The following is an 18400-nucleotide window of genomic DNA, read 5'->3' on the forward strand; positions in this document are numbered from 1 at the left end:
CACAAAGTATACATATAATTTTCATAGAGCTATGAGTGCATTTGAATGGTGATAAAAGAATTTAGTAGATGGGAAATCCTCTTCGGGAGGTATTTTAATCACGCACTAATTGTAATGTAGACAACCCAAATACTCAAGTCTTGAGTTATTTTTAAATCATTTGGGTGTATGAATTTGAAATTCATCTTGACATGATTATGTGTTAAAAATAATAGATCATGTATAATTATTCAATTCTCATGGGAAAATCAATGAAGCTCTTCCGGAGCCCATACAAAAATGTTATCAATTTTTAATTGTATAACTCATATTCTCAATTAATAGTTCAAAAACAATTGAATTGAGAAGATCAATTGCTCTTTAAGAGCTTGTAATATTTAAATTATGTGTATATGTTGTTTTTCATCAAGAATAAACATATATCACCTAAAATATAAATTGTTCTTCAAGAACATGTAATATTCTTCAGGAATATTAATTGTGCTACTTCGGGAGGATCAATATTAATTCAATATAAAGTAAAGCAATTTAATAATAAATTAAATACTACTAAATAATAAGGAAATACCAAAATAAAGCATAAAATAAAAATTCAATCTCAATATTTTAATATTCTTCCGGAATATTAATTTTATCTCACATGTTCATCGGGAACACATTATATTTCATATTTAATATGAAGAGATATCGTTGTGTTTTTATCGAGAATTTCAACGATTTATTTTTAACAATCTTTAAGATTATTAAGAATCATAAATTCATTCCACGATGATGAATTAAATAAATAAAGTAATCCTTTGGGAATTGTATTAATAAATCAATTCAAATGTGTTCATTGGGAGCACATTATATTTAAAATTAAGGGAAACATTACAAACAATCAACATATGACAAGCAATCCAAATATTGTCAAATAATTGATATTAAAATGAGCGATTCAGATTTAACTATCTATTCAAGATCTTCATTGGTTAATATATATGCAAAATGAATTCTATTTGCAATCGAAACAATGCACCAATAATCATACATTAATATAACAATTGATAGTTAATTAGCAAATTAACTCCAACATAAGATAATTCAAACATGAAAGGCAATTGAACATAAATCGATGGTATATTATCTTCATTAGAAAAAATGTAACGGCAAACAAATAAACAATAATAGAAATCAATTGAGTTTAATTTAATGGAATACCAATTATCTTCTTCAGAGCAAGAGCGAATTGAAACTGATTCACAAAACTGATTCATATATCTAGAATGATAGATTTAATAAGAGATTGAAGCAATCGAACCATGGTGATTCAAATACGAATTACCTTGTTGGAAAGACATGATTCTTTCCTAGGGCACACCTCCAATCTAAATCAATTAGACACTCATGACTAGAGGCTCGTGCTGATAACGTGTTGAAAGTAGAGAGAAGATGAGAAGAAGAGGGAATAGCGTAGAGAGATAAAGAGAATAAATCTGCAGAAACCTATTATTATGAGGACTAAATGCCTCTATTTATAGGAAATACAAAGCTAGGGTTTAGGGTTTAAGGTTAAGTCATTTAATAGAGAAATATATATTTTATGTATATTTACAACAGTAGTCGTTTATTTAATCAATCGGACGGTTCCTGTATCTCATTAGTTAAGCTATGCGTTTTTTTTATGTAAGGATATCTTTGTAATTTTGTTTTCATTCAAACCGTTTTTCCTATAATTATGTTAGGCCTGATTATGTTAAATTTAGAAGATTTCTTAGGGATGATCTCTTAGCATATTTTTCCTTTTTTTTATTAAACTTTTCTGCTACAATTTTTCCATGCTACAATTTCTATGAACTTTATTTTTCTGCTACAATCTTTTTATGCACTTTAGTTTTCCTTTGTATTTTTAGATTAACGGTAGATTAGTTCATTGTTAATTACTCCACTTCAATAGTTGCAGTTTGAGTGAGATTTTAAATTACTAGTATTTGTAACTCATGCTATGCATAGAAAATATTTTTATATTTTTATATTTATATAGAATTGATACAAATTCAATTATCATATTTATAAATATAATTTAAAAAAAATAGTTTTAACTGAATATATTTGAGCTAAATATTAAAAAAAATAAAGAAGAATTCACAATAATAAAAATTGATATTATAGAAGGCCAAAAGTATAAGTTAAAAAATGAAAATGAAAAAAAAATAAAAATAAAAATACAAATATAAATATAAATATAAAATGAAAAATTGAATTATTTAAAAAAAGATAAAAGATGGATGTATAATTCTTTTTGTATTTCAGAAATTGTTTGTTAAATGGAATGAATGTATTTGTCAGCAAGAAAAATTTGAATATTTTATTTAGATATTTATAATTTTTTTACGTTATTCGAAAAGTTTATGTTAATTATTTTTACAATTCTCAATTAGATATCAATATTCAGACTTATTTACTAGAATATTCATAATTTTATGACGTTTATTCGAAAAGCTTCATGTTAATAATTAATACACATAATAAACTATATTATTATTTCAAAATCTGTATAAACTAATTTTATTCATTTGTATGATTAACAATAGTTATATTTTATATGGATATTGTTCAAGATGTAACCATATAAGAATCATATTTTTGCAAATATGGAAATTAGTTTGTTGAATTGAATATGATACTCATAAATTGTAAATAAGTAAAATATTTTGTTGTATAAAGTAGGATTATCTATGAATGCATCGTATTCGAATATTCTACAAGATGTACCAAATAAAACTCATATTTATGCTAATAATTAGGGTTATTAGCCTGTAAATACACGAACTTTTTTATTTTATGAAATTTAACATGACTTTTTTTTTTCAGCCCATAAATACATGAACTTAGCACCTTTTTCTGATTTTTGACACCGATAAATAATCCGGCGACTTACTACTGTGACGTGTAATTTACTGCTTACATGGCTCATTATTTTGCTGATGTGGAAAAATTAACTGGCAATTTAAAAAAAATCATGAACATTCTTTATTACTATTATTAATTTGTTGCCTTCAATTCCCAAAAACGAGGTTATACCCTGTAGTTTAAATCTAATTCCATTTATTCCCAAACAAAATCAGATTTGTTTTCTTCCCAAACACAAATTGCGCAAACCCAATCCCCAACAAATGGCGACTAATCAACCCAAACCCATTTGTTTAGTTTAATTGAAAGCTTAGTAAAGCATTATTCAAATTCATCCTTCTTAAATTTATCCTTCTTCTGTTTCTTGACATCCATTGAGATGAGTATCAACCTCATCATAGAGAGACAACCATTCAGATCGAGGCCGTTCCAGTGAGAGTCGCCGAAATCTCCATTTCCTGCCCGGGGAAGCAGCGCTCTCGTTAGAGAAGGTTTCTAGAATGAGGGAGGTGGCGCAGCAGAATTCGACGGAGGTGATGAGGGCCGCAGAGGAGTGCTACGACAAGGGACGTCATTCTCATCGAGGTATCTGGGAGACTGTCTAGGTCTGCTTTTCTCAGGATTTGATGGAGAAGAAAATCGGAAATGAGACAGATGGAGAGGAAAATGGTGTCTGCGAGCCCTAATCTTGTGTTTGGGAAGAAAACAAATAGGATTTTGTTTGGAAATAAATGTAATTACATTTACACCAATGGGTCAGTTTAGGAATTGAAGACAACAAATTAATAATAATAAACAATGTTCATGATTTTTTTTAAATTGCCAGCAAATTTTGCCACATCAGCAAAATAATGAGCCATGTAAGCAGTAAATTATACGTCACAGTAGTAAGTCGCCGAATTCTTTATCGGTGTCAAAAATCAGAAAAGGTGCTAAGTTCATGTATTTTTGGGCTGAAAAAAAAGGTCATGTTAAATTTGAGAAAATACAAAAAGTTCATGTATTTACAGGTTAATAACCCTAATAATTAAAATAGTTTGCTGAATATATTCATATGTATAATATATCTATTATTCATAAATTGTGAATAAGGAAAATGTTATTTTGAATAAAGTAATACTCCCTCCGTCCATGAAAGAACTTCCTAGGAGGGAGTGACACGAGTTTTAAGAAAAAATATTGTTGAATGTATTGAGGGTAGATAAAAGGTAGTTGAGTATATTGGGAGTGGTGAAAATGTGTTACTATAATTAATATTGGGAGTTGTGAGAAGTGAAAAGTAAGAGAATTATAAGTGGTGGGGTATAGTCCAAAAATAGGTAGGAAGTTCTTTTGTGGACGTCCCAAAAATGAAAGATATGAAGTTCTTTCGTGGACGGAGAGAGTATTATTCATGAATATAATATGTTTAATTACATTTTTTATATTACATTGTTCAATAAATTATTTTTAATATTATTTTATAATATTAGATCAACTATCATTATTCAGTATTTTCTATTTAAATATTCAAAAAACTTTGAAGTGCATTCTAAAAGATTTATGATAACGATTTTACATAAATATTTATTTTTTTCACAATATTGCATTTCGACCTATCAATCATTACAATAACATGAGAATTGTTGTAAATATATTTAATATATATTTCCTTACTTAATGACCTAACCCTAAACCCTAACCCTAGCTTTGTATCTCCTATAAATAGAGGCATTTAGTCCTCATAATGAGACGCTCCTGCAGATTTATTCTCTCTATGCTTTCTACGCTATTCTCTCTTCTTCTCTTCTTCTCTCTACTTTCAACATCTCTTCTTCTCTTATTCTCTCTACTTATAACACGTTATCAGCACGAGTCTCTAACCAATTGAGTGATTTTGGAGATGTGCTCCTTCTAATCAATTGAGTCAATATTGGAGGTATGCCCTAGGAAAGAATCATGTCTTTCCAACAAGGTAATCCGTATTTGAATCAACATGGTTCGATTACTTCAATTTCTAATTAAATCTACGATTTTAGATCTGTGAATTAGTCTGTGATGAATTAGTTCTAATCACGGCGGCTGCATATTATATTAAAGATCCAATTTTTATAATGATGTCTCTAGTAGTAATTCGAGAGTATTCATGAATTGTGTGAATTGTGCCTTCTGTTTGATAATCCCAAATCATATGTCAGAATATGAAACTGATAATTGCCATTAGTATATGCCTAGTTTTGTCGTATAATTGATAAAATTGAAGGCATATTGCATTAACAATTTGTTTTTGGATCCACTAGTTTTGTTAAATCTTAATTTCCTTTTGATTGGTCCGAATTCTCCCTTTTTCTTTAAACTTTGTTTCTTGAATATATATTCGTCAATTGATTGTCTGATATTATGTTAATTTTTATTATGCATAAATAATAAGATTCGACGAATTGCTTGTTTAATTGTTTTATTTATTGATTATTATATTGTTTCCTGAAGAAACATAAATTAGCAATTTTTAATAATTCGGAAGATTATTAAAAGATAAATCGTTGAAGTTTTTGTTGAAACACAACGATATCCCTTAAGTTTAAATATAATGTGTTTATGATGAGCACATTTAAATTGATTTATTAATACAATCCCCGAAGGATTGCTTTATTTAATCAATTCATCAATGTGGAATGAATCTGTGATTCTTAATAATCTTGAAGATTATTAAAATAAATCACACAACGATATCATGTTATATTAAAGTTACAATTATTAATAATCTTGAAGATTATTATAAAAGATAAATCGTTGTGATGAAACACAACGACATCACTTCATTAAATATAATGTGTTCCCGATGAACGCATGAAATAAAAATTTATATTTCGGAAGAATATTAAAATATTAAGAATGAATTTTTATTTTAAGCTTTATTTCGGTATTTACTTATTATTTAGGGTTTTATTTAATTATTACATTGTTTTATCTATTTGATTCATATTGTTGCTCCCGAAGTAGCACAATTAATTTTCATGATGAATATTACAAGCTCTTGAAGAGCAATTGCTATTCAATTGTTGTTGAACTCTTGTTAAGAATATGGATAATACAATTGTAAATTGATAATATTTTTGTATGGACTCCAGAAGAGCTTCATTGATTCTCCAATGAGAATTGAATAATTATACATGATCCATTATTTTATCATATAGTCATGTCGAGATAAATTTCAAATTCATACACCCAAATGATTTTAAAATAACTCAAGACTTGAGTATTTGGGCTGTCTACATTATAATTAGTGTGTGATTAAAATACCTCCTGAAGAGGATTTCCCATCTACTAAATTATTTTATCACCATTCAAATGCACTCATAGCTCTATGAAAATTATATGTATACTTTATGAAAAATACATATACAGAGCCAATAATTGAGGATCAATTCATATATTGATACTTTGATTTATCCAACTTAAAACTTTTTTCGGCATTAGGAGGAGATATGAATGATGAATTGTACAATGCCGTAAATTTCTCGTTGGCTTAATTATGTTAGATTCATGCATTAATGAACTAGAAGTTCAACAAGTTATTATTGACTGCCACATGAGTGAAATCTTATACATATGTCATATTGCACCACAAATAATTGAAGTCCCTGAAGGACGAAATTGATTTAATGTTTATTGACGACAGAAGCGTAAACGATCTATTGGTGCCCAAGATAAAATATCCGCGGATTACAAAATCAAATAAAGAACTCAAAAAATTCTGAAACCTCATGAAGAGGATCGTCCTGAAGACGATAATCCCAATACATTTTGCATGTGCACTAAATTATCGTAATATTGGGATTACGAAACAACTAGACCAAATATTATGAAAAATGGTGAAAGTTTGGTTTTACTAAAGTTGCCATGAACTTTGTGAATACGTGAGAATCGTATAATAGAAAAAATTATAGTTGTCGACAACAACTTTTGCCTCAACAAATTGTTAGTTCAACTTGAAGATTATTTGGATCCAAAACAAATTATATTAGTGTGCCAGAAGCACTTAAAAATATAGAAGTAAGCAATGAGGCAGAGCCCCCAAATATATTCTCATGTTATGAATGGCATTATGTTTTGTTATTTATATAACATTTTATGACAGTACTCATTGATATAAATACCAAATTTATGGACGTTATGGTTGTATTATTATATAGGCCATTAAACATAAATATATATGTGAAAGTCCATAACCAACTAAGGAAGTTCTTCCCGAAGAAAGAACATATATGAATACTCAAAACATGAGGAAGTTAACTTATGTCTAAAGATGAGTTTTGAAAAACTTAGTTAAAACTAAGTATTGTCTTGACTTGTAGATCGAGCATCTTTTCGATAAAGTATTTCAAACTAATCGATTTAATCGACCTACCCGAAGAAGGTTTTTGATGAATATGAATATATCACATTCATTCACCTAGACCAAAATAAAACAACGAAATTACTTAGGACCCGAAGTTCCTTACTTGTGTGCTATTGATGCACTACTTTTATCATGCATGATATACAATTCGAAGTTGACTTGCTAGCAAGATTTAATGTTTCTCTAAGAAGGAGAATTTTAAATGATATTAACCATGTTATTGGTTATATTCAAAGCAAATTACAATTGGTCTATGTTATGAAAGAAATAGAAATTCAAAATTGGTGGATGATGTTGATAATTTATTTAATTTCGAAAACTATATTGAACACATTCAAGATTGTTATCTTGAGGGGGAGCAGGGTCTTTTAAATAGTTTCGAAAATTAGACTTTGAAGGTCAATGGCCCTGAAGGCCAAATGGTTGTACTCTTTTTCCTTTACTAAGTTTTTTCCTACAAGGTTTTCTTAGTTAAGGTTTTTAACGAGGCAACTAGTGTAATATATGAGTAAATATATGTCTTGTACTTTTTTCCTCTACTGAATTTTTCCCATAGGGTTTTTACGGAGAGGTTTTTAACAAGGCATGAACATCTAGACTCTAACATCAAATGAGGAGTTTCTTTGAAGTCAAATTGCACGCAACTCAAAGGATACATGAAGATTCGATCAAGCGATAAATTGGTGGACTTATGCACAAAGACATTACCAACATCGACTTTCAGAAAGCTAATACACAAGATCGGCATACATCGACTCAAAGATATACAATGATCATTTTCAGGGGGAGCAGCTGTACTCTTTTTCCTTAGACTAGGTTTTTGTTCCATTGAATTTTTCCTAGCAAGGTTTTAATGAGACAGCATATTTTTAGGGTTAGTCATTTAAGGGGGAGTGTTGTAAATATATTTAATATATATTTCCTTACTTAATGACCTAACCCTAAACCCTAACCCTAGCTTTGTATCTCCTATAAATAGAGGCATTTAGTCCTCATAATGAGACGCTCCTGCAGATTTATTCTCTCTATGCTTTCTACGCTATTCTCTCTTCTTCTCTTATTCTCTCTACTTATAACAAGAATATTATGATTTTTTTTTCAGAAAACCTTAATATCAATAAAATAATGTTTTCTGAATATATCTTCGATAATAATGAACAATATATTAACCAACCAAAAATTATAATGAACAATGAATCATAATTGTTGAATAAATACTTAAAAGCAATGAACTGCAAAAAATAGCAATTGAAGTTATTCATAGATCTCTAAAACACAAGAATTCTCAGACAAGTTATCCATGTCCTCTACATAAAGTTGATTTTAAGAGACACTGCATCTTCTGCAACAAATACAATCTAACAGAAGAATTCTCATACAAGAACTTACCAAAAAGCATAAAGATATGTAACAAGTATTGAGCAAGAGTTTCACAAGCCACTAATCTCATTGCACGATGTTATTGTTACAAATATTTACACAAAACTTCCAACTTTTGTTGAAGAAGGCAACAACATACTCTTAAAATAAGAGTCTCATTTCGTAGCTGCCCAATCATCCAAGCACAAAACATCTACATGAATCTTGAAAAGGAGAAGAAATATCAAGCAAACCACCGTGATTTCAAATCGCCCAACACTAACACAACAACAATTATGTGAAAAATCGTAATAAAAAGTGAGATTTCATTGGAGAAACGAAAAAAAGAACCGCTTTCAATCTCTGATTCTCGTGCTGCAGATCTGTCCTGAAATCTGATTTCTCGTGCTGCAGATCAATGGTTATTTGCTTTTAGATAAAATGAAACTTGAATTTTTTTATGCAGAAGATTTGATAAATTTTAACCAGCCGCATAAGATTTGATTTCTAATTTATCCTATATAGGGTTGCGCTAGAATAAGACTCAATCTTAGCCTATAAAATAAGACTCAATCTTAACCATTGATCTCATTAATTTACACGGTCAGTTTTTTTTTTTTTTTTTTTTTTTTTTTTTTTTTTTGCGATTTCACAATTGATTCAGCTGAAATATTTAAGAAGGTTAACAATGTAATTACATTTTTGTTAATTAATATCTTTCCACAATGTAAGGGATACGTTTAAACACCACAACATTCCATATCTTCTCATTCATTTGAACTTCAATACATTTTCAGCCTTTGTCAAGCTTTGTATGATCTATATTTTTTTATGTTAAAACTACATGAATGTGAAACACTTTATGTATGAACGACAAATATAAGTTCACGTGAATCAAAATTGTGTATGAATAATTTCATTTTTTCAATGAACCATCAAATCCTCAAGAAATGGAATTTTTTGCATCTATTCTATGAACAACTGTATCAATTACGTACGAATATAATTTTATGTAGGAAATATGGACTTATTGTTCGCCATGACTCACGCAATTGCGGATAGGTCGTTGAGGAGGAGAGCGATGATGATTAACATTACATCGATATTTTCTTTATACATTATTGAGTTTTGCAGTTGGATTATAATTATTTTTGGCCTATTAATATCTGCTCTCTCAACTTCAATACATGTTCAGCCTTGTCAAACTCCTGATGATCTATTTATTTAACCTTATCCTTGAATGAATATGAATCAATTGAGGTATGAACGAAATATACAAGTTTAGTTTAATCGAAAATTGCGTATGAATAATTTCACTTTTTCAATGAATCATCAAATCCTCAAGAAATGGGATTCCAGCCGTGGATTGCCACATTACATACTATTATAATTTTATATCTACGAATTTTTGGCACTTACCATGTCACAGCCCGGCCTAAGCTAGTGAATAGTTAAGTCGGGAAAAAGTGTGACTGAAAACAAAATAAGAAACTGAAAAAGAAAATAGATCTCAATAAAAATCACTAATCTGCTTCAACAATAATTTACCAAAATATTTGGTAATCATAAACAATCTTTTCTAAAACTCAAAAGCAAACAACTCGCAATACACAACGACAAGTTGTCTAAGTATCGAGTGACATAATTCTGTAAGCTATTAGTTTGAAATCTTTGCAACACATCAATAAAGTAAAACGCACTAAGCGTTGCAGCGGAATAGCTTAAGTGGATTACATGTATGAAGACATGGAATCCTGAGCCTAATTTAGTACTTATATATCAAAAGCTTTGCTCTGCTGACATCCATCTGCATCACAGCTTAACCTGCACATTTAGAAAACATATGCAGGGCTGAGTACTAAAAAGGTACTCAATGGTCACATGCCGAAATAACTTTAAAGCTTGCTCTTAGAGCTATATATTGAACTTGCCATCTCAAGCATCACACAAGAGTTTTATTTAAATAACTTGTGCACGCCAAAACTGTAAAACTTCTATATATATCATGAACTTCATATGCCTCTGCAGACATGCTTCTTTGTACTCTACCATATCTGCAATGATAACTGTGTGCCGAGAAGGTGGCCACCTTCTACGGTCACTGACCGGCCGATACGCTAAACCGGCTCACGGTCTTAGACCGGCCGATACGCTAAACCAGCTCACGGACCCAGACCAGCCGATACGCTAAATCGGCTCACGGTCCTAGGCCGGCCGATATGCTAGATCGGCTCGAAGTCCCTTGTGTACACTAATCCTGTCTAACATCTGGATAGAACAAGATCCGAATTCGATTAACTTCTGGTGCCAGATAGGTATCATACAAGCTCATAAAAGTTTTGGCAAGTCAATAACTTTAATATAACTTTATTCATGTAAACATCATGAAATAATGTACACTTCAGATTTTGAGTTTAGAAAGCCCACCTGATCGTGGTCTGACGACACTAGTAATTCTGAACTATTGCTTTACTTCTTTTCCCTTGTATTTGACCTTCAGTATAAATATTGACTAATAAATAACGAGAACATGATATGAAATTTATTTAGAGAATACTTATGTTGGTTTTAAGGTGATAGTTCTATTGGAACTTATGAAATGATGACTGATTGCTACCTGGTGAACTTATCAATAAATACCAACATATTATCTAAACCAAAACTTAAACTACAATAATTGTAACTCTGACGTTAATCATAATTCTGCTCACACTAATTTAAATAATTCTACATGTCTAGACCATTTTATAAATCAAACTAATTATTAGCTAATAATCCTCCATTTAAGTTTATCAAGCTTAAATTAAAATACTATTGAGTCCAATCAAATAAATTAATGGCCCAACTTAACAAATTAATTCCATCATCTTATATATTCCCAGGCCCAACACAATTTATTATTATTAAGTCCATTGAGATTAATAGGCCCAAGTACCAGCTTAAACCCAATCACTATATTCAAACTAAAATAAATCTAGAATTTTCTTTAATTAAAAGGGAAAACACTTTCTCTCTCTCATTTTTCTTTTCTTCTTCACACGCTTTCTCTCTCCTTTCATTCCCTCTCTCTGCGTCTCTCACACTCTCACAGCCGGCGGACGTCGCCGGTTCTCGTCGCCTGCGGCGCGGCGAAGCCGACACCCCTTCTTCCCCCTCCTTCCTTTCGTTCCCTACCTCTTCTCCTGAATCTAAAATCCCCAAGTTGAAATAGATCTAGGGATTTCTATTTTCAATTCACGTTCTCCGGTGAGTTCCGCCACTGCCGCCGCCGTCTCCGTCGCACCACCGCCACTTCCGACTCAGGTAAACCCCCTCTCTCTTTCTTTCTCTCTCGCTACCCTCTCGATCTCCCCCGATGTCGCTCTGCTTTCTCTTCTGTCCATCTCTCTCTCTCTTCGTGTCTCAGTCTCTTTCCCTCGCTCAAACTCTCTGTTGTCGGCAGCCACCGCGGACCGCCGTGGCGTGGGCAGCGCCGGTGGTCGCTGCCGCCAGTTGCGCCTCTGCCGTGGTGGCTCGCGGCTGCTGTTGCCTCTTCCCTTCCCCTGTTCTAATTCTTTTCCCCATCTATTCTAATTGGTTTTTCTGAATTAAAACTCTTGATTACAGAGATAGGTGCTCTCCAATAAACATTGCCGGCTGGAGGCGTTATCAATCCGACGAGGCTGCCTTAGTTCTCACTGTTGCTGTTCGAATTTCATCTATTCTTCTTTTTGTATTTATTCAGTTATTAACTCCTTGTAACGCTGGAATTTCTTGTAAAAAAAATACTCTAGATGCTAACGAGATTGTATTATTGCTTCGTATATGATTTAAGGGTAGGTGTAACTATTATTTATATCTGTTGTTCTATACATATTGAATGAATTAGCTGTGATAAAGAAATACTACCTGCTTGACGAAGGTGAATTGAACTGCCGTGTAAGATTATTGGGGACGATTGGTGAACTGGACCGAGTTGCAGGGTAAAAAAAAATGGCTGATCGTGAGAAGGAAAATACTTATACTATCTCTAAGTCGGTTTGGAAAACAGCTGAGTAATGAGTGTAGAGCCACGTGTTGCTTGAGCAGCTAATCTACTTTAATAATCCAATTTGCACAATTGCACTAATAAGAGTAGGTTAATCTACTGATTTAAAAGAGTTCAACTTGGGCCTCTTCTCATATACCTACATAACCTTTGGCCCAAATAATAAAATATTGGGTTTAACTTCAAAAATTCATATAATCACTTGCCCAAATAATATTTATTGAGCTTTTTGCATAAAATTGAGACCTCTCTTTCTTCTTTAAAATAATAGAAAATAATCAAAATAATATTAATAATATATATATACTGTAGTGAAAATGCCGAGTGTTACATATCATATGAACAACTTTAGCAAGTAAGTATGAATATTATTATATATGTAGGATTACAATATCACCTACGATCATGAAAATACATGGACGATTTTTTTGCACCTATTATATGAAAAACTTTATCAATTACGCACGAATATAATTATATGTAGGAAATGTGGACTTATTTTTCGCCATGACTCTCGCAATGGCGGGTAGGTCGTTGAGGAGGAGAGCGATGATGATTAACATTTGTTAGGTCCGGGGGTCTCGAATAGGTGTATGGGGGGGGGGAATACACCTATAGGCTATTTTTATGACTATCTACTGACCTCAATCAGAGGGATCTCAGTCAGAGATTAAAACGAAACTTTACACGCAAACAAAGACTCATGTTTTACTGAAATCAGTTTTGACCAACAGGGTTGACGACTGATACTGAAAGCTCTTCAGTAATGAGTTATCAGTTAAGTTACTGGAACTTAACTGATTCAAATAAGGGCTTCAGTCGTGTTTGCAAAGATAGAGATGATATCGCTCTTCCTTACTATCAGAGGATAGTTCAGTCAGATTGATATCATACGCAGCGGAAATTAAACTTAGTTTCGCAATAGCCTCAGTGGAGCAAGTTGTTGGATTAAGGTTTCTCTTTGCTGTTAGTCAGTGTTCAGTTTTATCAATTGAAATAGCACAAGTATGAATGTAAAACTGAAAGCTGTAAATAACACAGAGACTTTTACGTGGTTCGGAAAAACCATTTCCTACATCCACGGCTGGTTGATCAGACCAACAATCCACTCCGCAAGTGCTTGCCTGGTGCACTACAAACCGTACCCGTGTGCTTGCCTGGTGCACACAACCGTAAACTGAAGATAACCCCTCTTCAGCACCCACATACCTCGCGTAGGATTTCCCTGCTAAGCACACCTCGTGCTCAGACTTTTCACTCAGAGTTCAGAGTACCTTCCTGAACTCCGAATCACTCAAACACTCTTATGGGGGAGAGGTTTAAACGAGTGCCAACTATACTTACAAAGAACAAGTTCTTTGAAGCAAGTTTGACCTTTGGCTTCTGGGTAAACAAATATATGCCTAGGGTCTAAGAGAATGTATGTAATCAGCAGTGACTGATTTTGGCTTTGGAATTCTCTTCTTCGATTCAAGCTTTGGGCGGTTAAGCTTTAGGCTGAGTAGCAATTTCGGCAGAGCTTCAGCTTATGTCGTTGAATCGGTGAAGGTTGAAGTGATCCTCGAGCGCTATTTGTAGGAGAACTCTTGAATAGATCCGTTGGCGTAAATCGTCCTCAAGATTTCTTCCGTTGGAGAGCAATTCGAATTTGGGCTGAGGCTTCAATCTTCGAGGTTCCTTGTCTGTGTGGAAACGGCTCTCTTTGATGGACAGGAGATGTGACATCTCTGAAAAGTAACCACCAGATAGGAATGACCTCTGCAGAGATAAGATATTGAGATCTCTGCATTTAATGCGGCTGTACTTGTGCGTACGTGGATTCCTCTGAACGTTGGAAGATCAGTCCTAGGAGGAATGTTCAACTGATACTTGACTTTAGTATCAGTCCATTGTGCGCATTAAATAATCAGTCTTCAACTGATTCTTCAACTGATACTTCAGTTGGTATCTGCAGTCTTCAGTCTTCAGTCTTCGTTCTTCAGTCTTCAGTCTTCGACACCGCAACTAAACTAGAAACAAACTCTAACACTTGAGTTCAAAACGATTCTAGTCTATTACAAATAAGTCCTATGAATTTTGGTATCATCAAAACAAGGGTTAGGATATTCCACAAGGTTCCCAACAATTTCCCCCTTTTTGATGATGCCAAAACCACACAGCAGTTCTAGACAGCAAAAAGACTGAACTCACAGTACAAGTTCTAAACAAGGGGTGAAAACAGTTCCCCCTTAACAATAGATCCTAAAAACTTGTACTTAGAGCAAGAACGAAAACAGTTCTAAAAACAGAACTAAAAGAAGACATAAAAACCATAATCAGAGTCTGAACAAAGAGTCATTGTCTTCAGGTTGAGATCAATAAGAAGTTCATTTCATTAATAAAGACCGATAAGCCATCAGTCGAGGTACAGAGCAAGACTTACATTGGAGTAAAAAGAAAAACAAAAACATCATGGGGAAACCCATGGACTCCAGCAGTCTGCTTGGCTGCGCCTTGAACTTCTTGATCTTCATCTTCTGTCTTCGTGTTTTCATGTTCCTAAGCTTGTTCCACTCTCACTTGTGTTCCGTTGAATTGAGGTCTCTTCTGAAACGTCATCCTTCTGAACTTCTGGTGATCCTTTGTTGTTCCATCATCAGTCAAGAGTTAGAGGACAGGAGCAACCTCAAGAAAAGGTTTCTCTCTGACTTCTGAATTTTCCAACTTTCCCCCTTTTTGGCAACATCAAAAAGAGAGATGACGATGGAGGCTATGATCAGACGGTACCCAACTCCTAGTCTCAGAAGTTCGTGAGAAGATTTGAGAACAGAGTGAGTCCGGATAAACAGAAGAGGAGGACGTCAATGGTGGGGTGAGGAGAGGAGGGAGACGGAGAAGTGGAGGAGGACAAGAAAACGTAGAAGGCGGAAGATAGAAGAAGGCTGCTTTGGAAGAAGGAGAGGGCTGCCTTAAGAGGAGAGGGATCAGGTTAGTGAATTGGAAAGAAAGAGAGAAGAGGGATGGGCGTGAGAAGGAAGAATCGAAGCGGTGGCAGCTGAGAAGACTAACACCGTCGACTCGCCGACCCAGGGTCTGTGAAGAATAGACCCGGTGCGGCTGAAGATGCCGGCCAACAACAAGAGAGGTCTCGTTGTTTGTTGCAAGCCAGGGAGGAGCACGAGATATGCGATAAGGAATATCTCCTCCAGAAGCGGTAAAGCTTCTTGGCGCCAGGCATGAGAATGAAAGACACTCGCTTCGCTGGATACAAGTGAGGGTAGAGCAAACTTTGATGTCGGAGAGACGTTGAGATCCAGTGGAAGGGTCCGGTGAAGACCAGGTATGTGAGCGTCATTCTTCCACTCCATGACTTTGCAGTCATAGATTTCTCCTTTAGTCGGAACAAATTTTCTCTGCAACTTTTGAAACAATTGAAACTTTTTCTCACAGTGAAGGCTGTGGAGAGTTGTTAGTTGATGCAGAAAAAAACGTGAAGACAACATGGTATAAATAGACAAAATTTGAACCATGTAGAAGATGAAAGGTTTTTCGAAAACTGTGCCTAAAATGCAATTGAAGAGAAAATTCGCGTCCGCCGTCACTGCGAGGGACTGTGTTTTCTAAAAAGTTCAAAGGCATCATTACATACTGTCATGTCAATGAGCTTTTCAAGAAATTTTATTGCAGAGGCAAAAAGGTTGGAAGGATTTTTGGCAAAAAGATCAGGACAAGTTCAATCAAAACAGATTTTCACTTTATAAAAATCTTGTCCTTCTCGGATATTCCATTTTCCAACAAATCCAACAATCAGTTAAAGTTTTTAAAAGAAACTGATCAGTTAGAGAAAAGATTTTGAACTAAAAACTTAAAGCTCATAACTGAAATAACTGATTTTGAAAGGTAAGCATTTAAAATACTTACTGATCAACTGAGCATAGTAGTCAGTTGATACCACGTGATCCTGGTTGATTCAACAGGATGACTTCTTCTTCAGATGAGCATTCGGACTTCATTGCTTTCCACGTCGGCGATCGTAGAAGCAGCAGTTGGTTGACCACCAGTCAGCATGACTGTTTGAGAAAATCTTCAAACACAGCATCACTCTTCAGGGTTGATGAGGCCGATCATTGCACAAAGATCATTGAACCCCTCTACTGGAAGAGCCTTGGTCAGCAGGTCCGCTCTCTGAATAGCAGTGGGAATCCATTCCACAGAGACATTCTTCTTTTCGACATGATCACGAATGAAGTGATGTCGAACCTCAATGTGCTTTACTCTGGTGTGATGAACTGGATTCTGGGAGATTGCAATAGCACTGGAGCTGTCGCAATAGATAGGAACTTCCTTTTCGTCGATCCCATAGTCCTTTAGTTGATGGACTAACCACAGGATTTGTGAGCAGCAGCTTCCGGCAGCAACATATTCAGCTTCAGTTGTAGAGATGGCGACTGAAGTCTGCTTCTTTGAAAACCAAGATATGAGCTTGTTGCCTAGGAATTGACATGTTCCGGAGGTTGATTTGCGATCAAGCTTGCATCCACCGAAGTCTGAATCTAAATATCCGGTGAGCTTGATGTCGTCGTCTGCTGGATACCACAATCCTAAATTGGGCGTGCCTTTGAGATATCTCAGAATCCGCTTAACTGCATCCAAATGAACTTCCTTAGGATCTGATTGACATCTTGCACATACCCCGACTGCAAATGCGATATCTGGTCTGCTCGCAGTCAAATACAGCAAAGATCCAATGATTTCTCTGTACTTCTTCGAAGTAACAGATTTTCCTTCTAAACCTGGATCAACTTTCCAGTTTGTGTTCATCGGGATCTTGACTGACTTCATGTGCTGAATACCGAACTTAGCTATCAGCTCCTTAGCATACTTGGACTGGCTGATCAGTATTCCTTCGTTGGTTTGCTTGACTTGCAATTCGAGAAAGAAATTCATTTCTCCCATCATGGACATTTGAAACTTGTTGGTCATGATGTCAGCAAACTTCTTGCACATTCGTTCGGATTTGGATCCAAAAATTATGTCATCGACATAAATTTGAACAAGCAAGAGATCTTCTCCTTCTTTGAGAGTGAACAGAGTTCTGTCCACAGACCCCTTTTTGAAGCCTTGTTCAACCAGATACTCTGAGAGAGTATCATACCACGCTCTTGGTGCTTGCTTCAACCCATAGAGCGCTTTCTTCAGCTTGTACACCTTTTCTGGTCCAGCAACCTCAAACCCTGGAGGCTGTTCTACATAGACTTCATCTGTGAGCACTCCATTGAGAAATGCGCACTTGACATCCATTTGGTGTACCTTGAAACCTTTGTGAGCTGCGAAGGCTAAGAAGAGTATGACTGCTTCCAATCTGGCAACTGGGGCGAACGTCTTGTCGTAGTCGATTCCTTCTTCTTGACTGTATCCTTTAGCCACTAGCCTTGCTTTGTTTCTCACAACGTTTCCTTCTTCGTCTTCCTTGTTCTTGAAAATCCATTTCAAGCCAATTACCTTTGCATCGTCTGGTCGATCCACAAGCTCCCAAACTGAATTCCGGTTGAATTCATTGAGTTCCTCTAGCATTGCGATGACCCACTCAGTGGACTTCAGAGCTTCTTCAATATCCTTGGGCTCTGTAGTTGATAAGAAACAGCTGAAATTCTTATCTTCGTTGATGCAGTTCTGATTGATGTCGAAGACGAGGTTGCACATTGATCTCCGAGTCTTGACGCCATCTGATGGTTCTCCTATGATGTTCTCCTTTGAGTGGA

General features: G+C 34.5%; 2 long non-coding RNA genes across 2 annotated transcripts; one reads left to right on the forward strand and one right to left on the reverse strand.

The window, feature by feature from the left end:
* Positions 1-10142: 10142 nt before the first annotated feature.
* On the reverse strand, positions 10143-12808 carry LOC131012904 (uncharacterized). Its single transcript, XR_009097513.1, has 2 exons — positions 12521-12808; positions 10143-10456 (listed from the first exon to the last, which is right to left on the reverse strand). It is a non-coding gene; the product is annotated as an uncharacterized LOC131012904 (long non-coding RNA).
* Positions 11319-12467, forward strand: LOC131012902 (uncharacterized). Its single transcript, XR_009097512.1, has 2 exons — positions 11319-11935; positions 12239-12467. It is a non-coding gene; the product is annotated as an uncharacterized LOC131012902 (long non-coding RNA).
* Positions 12809-18400: the final 5592 nt, after the last annotated feature.

The sequence above is a fragment of the Salvia miltiorrhiza genome, chromosome 2 (assembly GCF_028751815.1).
Source record: "Salvia miltiorrhiza cultivar Shanhuang (shh) chromosome 2, IMPLAD_Smil_shh, whole genome shotgun sequence".
NCBI classification, from domain to species: domain Eukaryota; kingdom Viridiplantae; phylum Streptophyta; class Magnoliopsida; order Lamiales; family Lamiaceae; genus Salvia; species Salvia miltiorrhiza.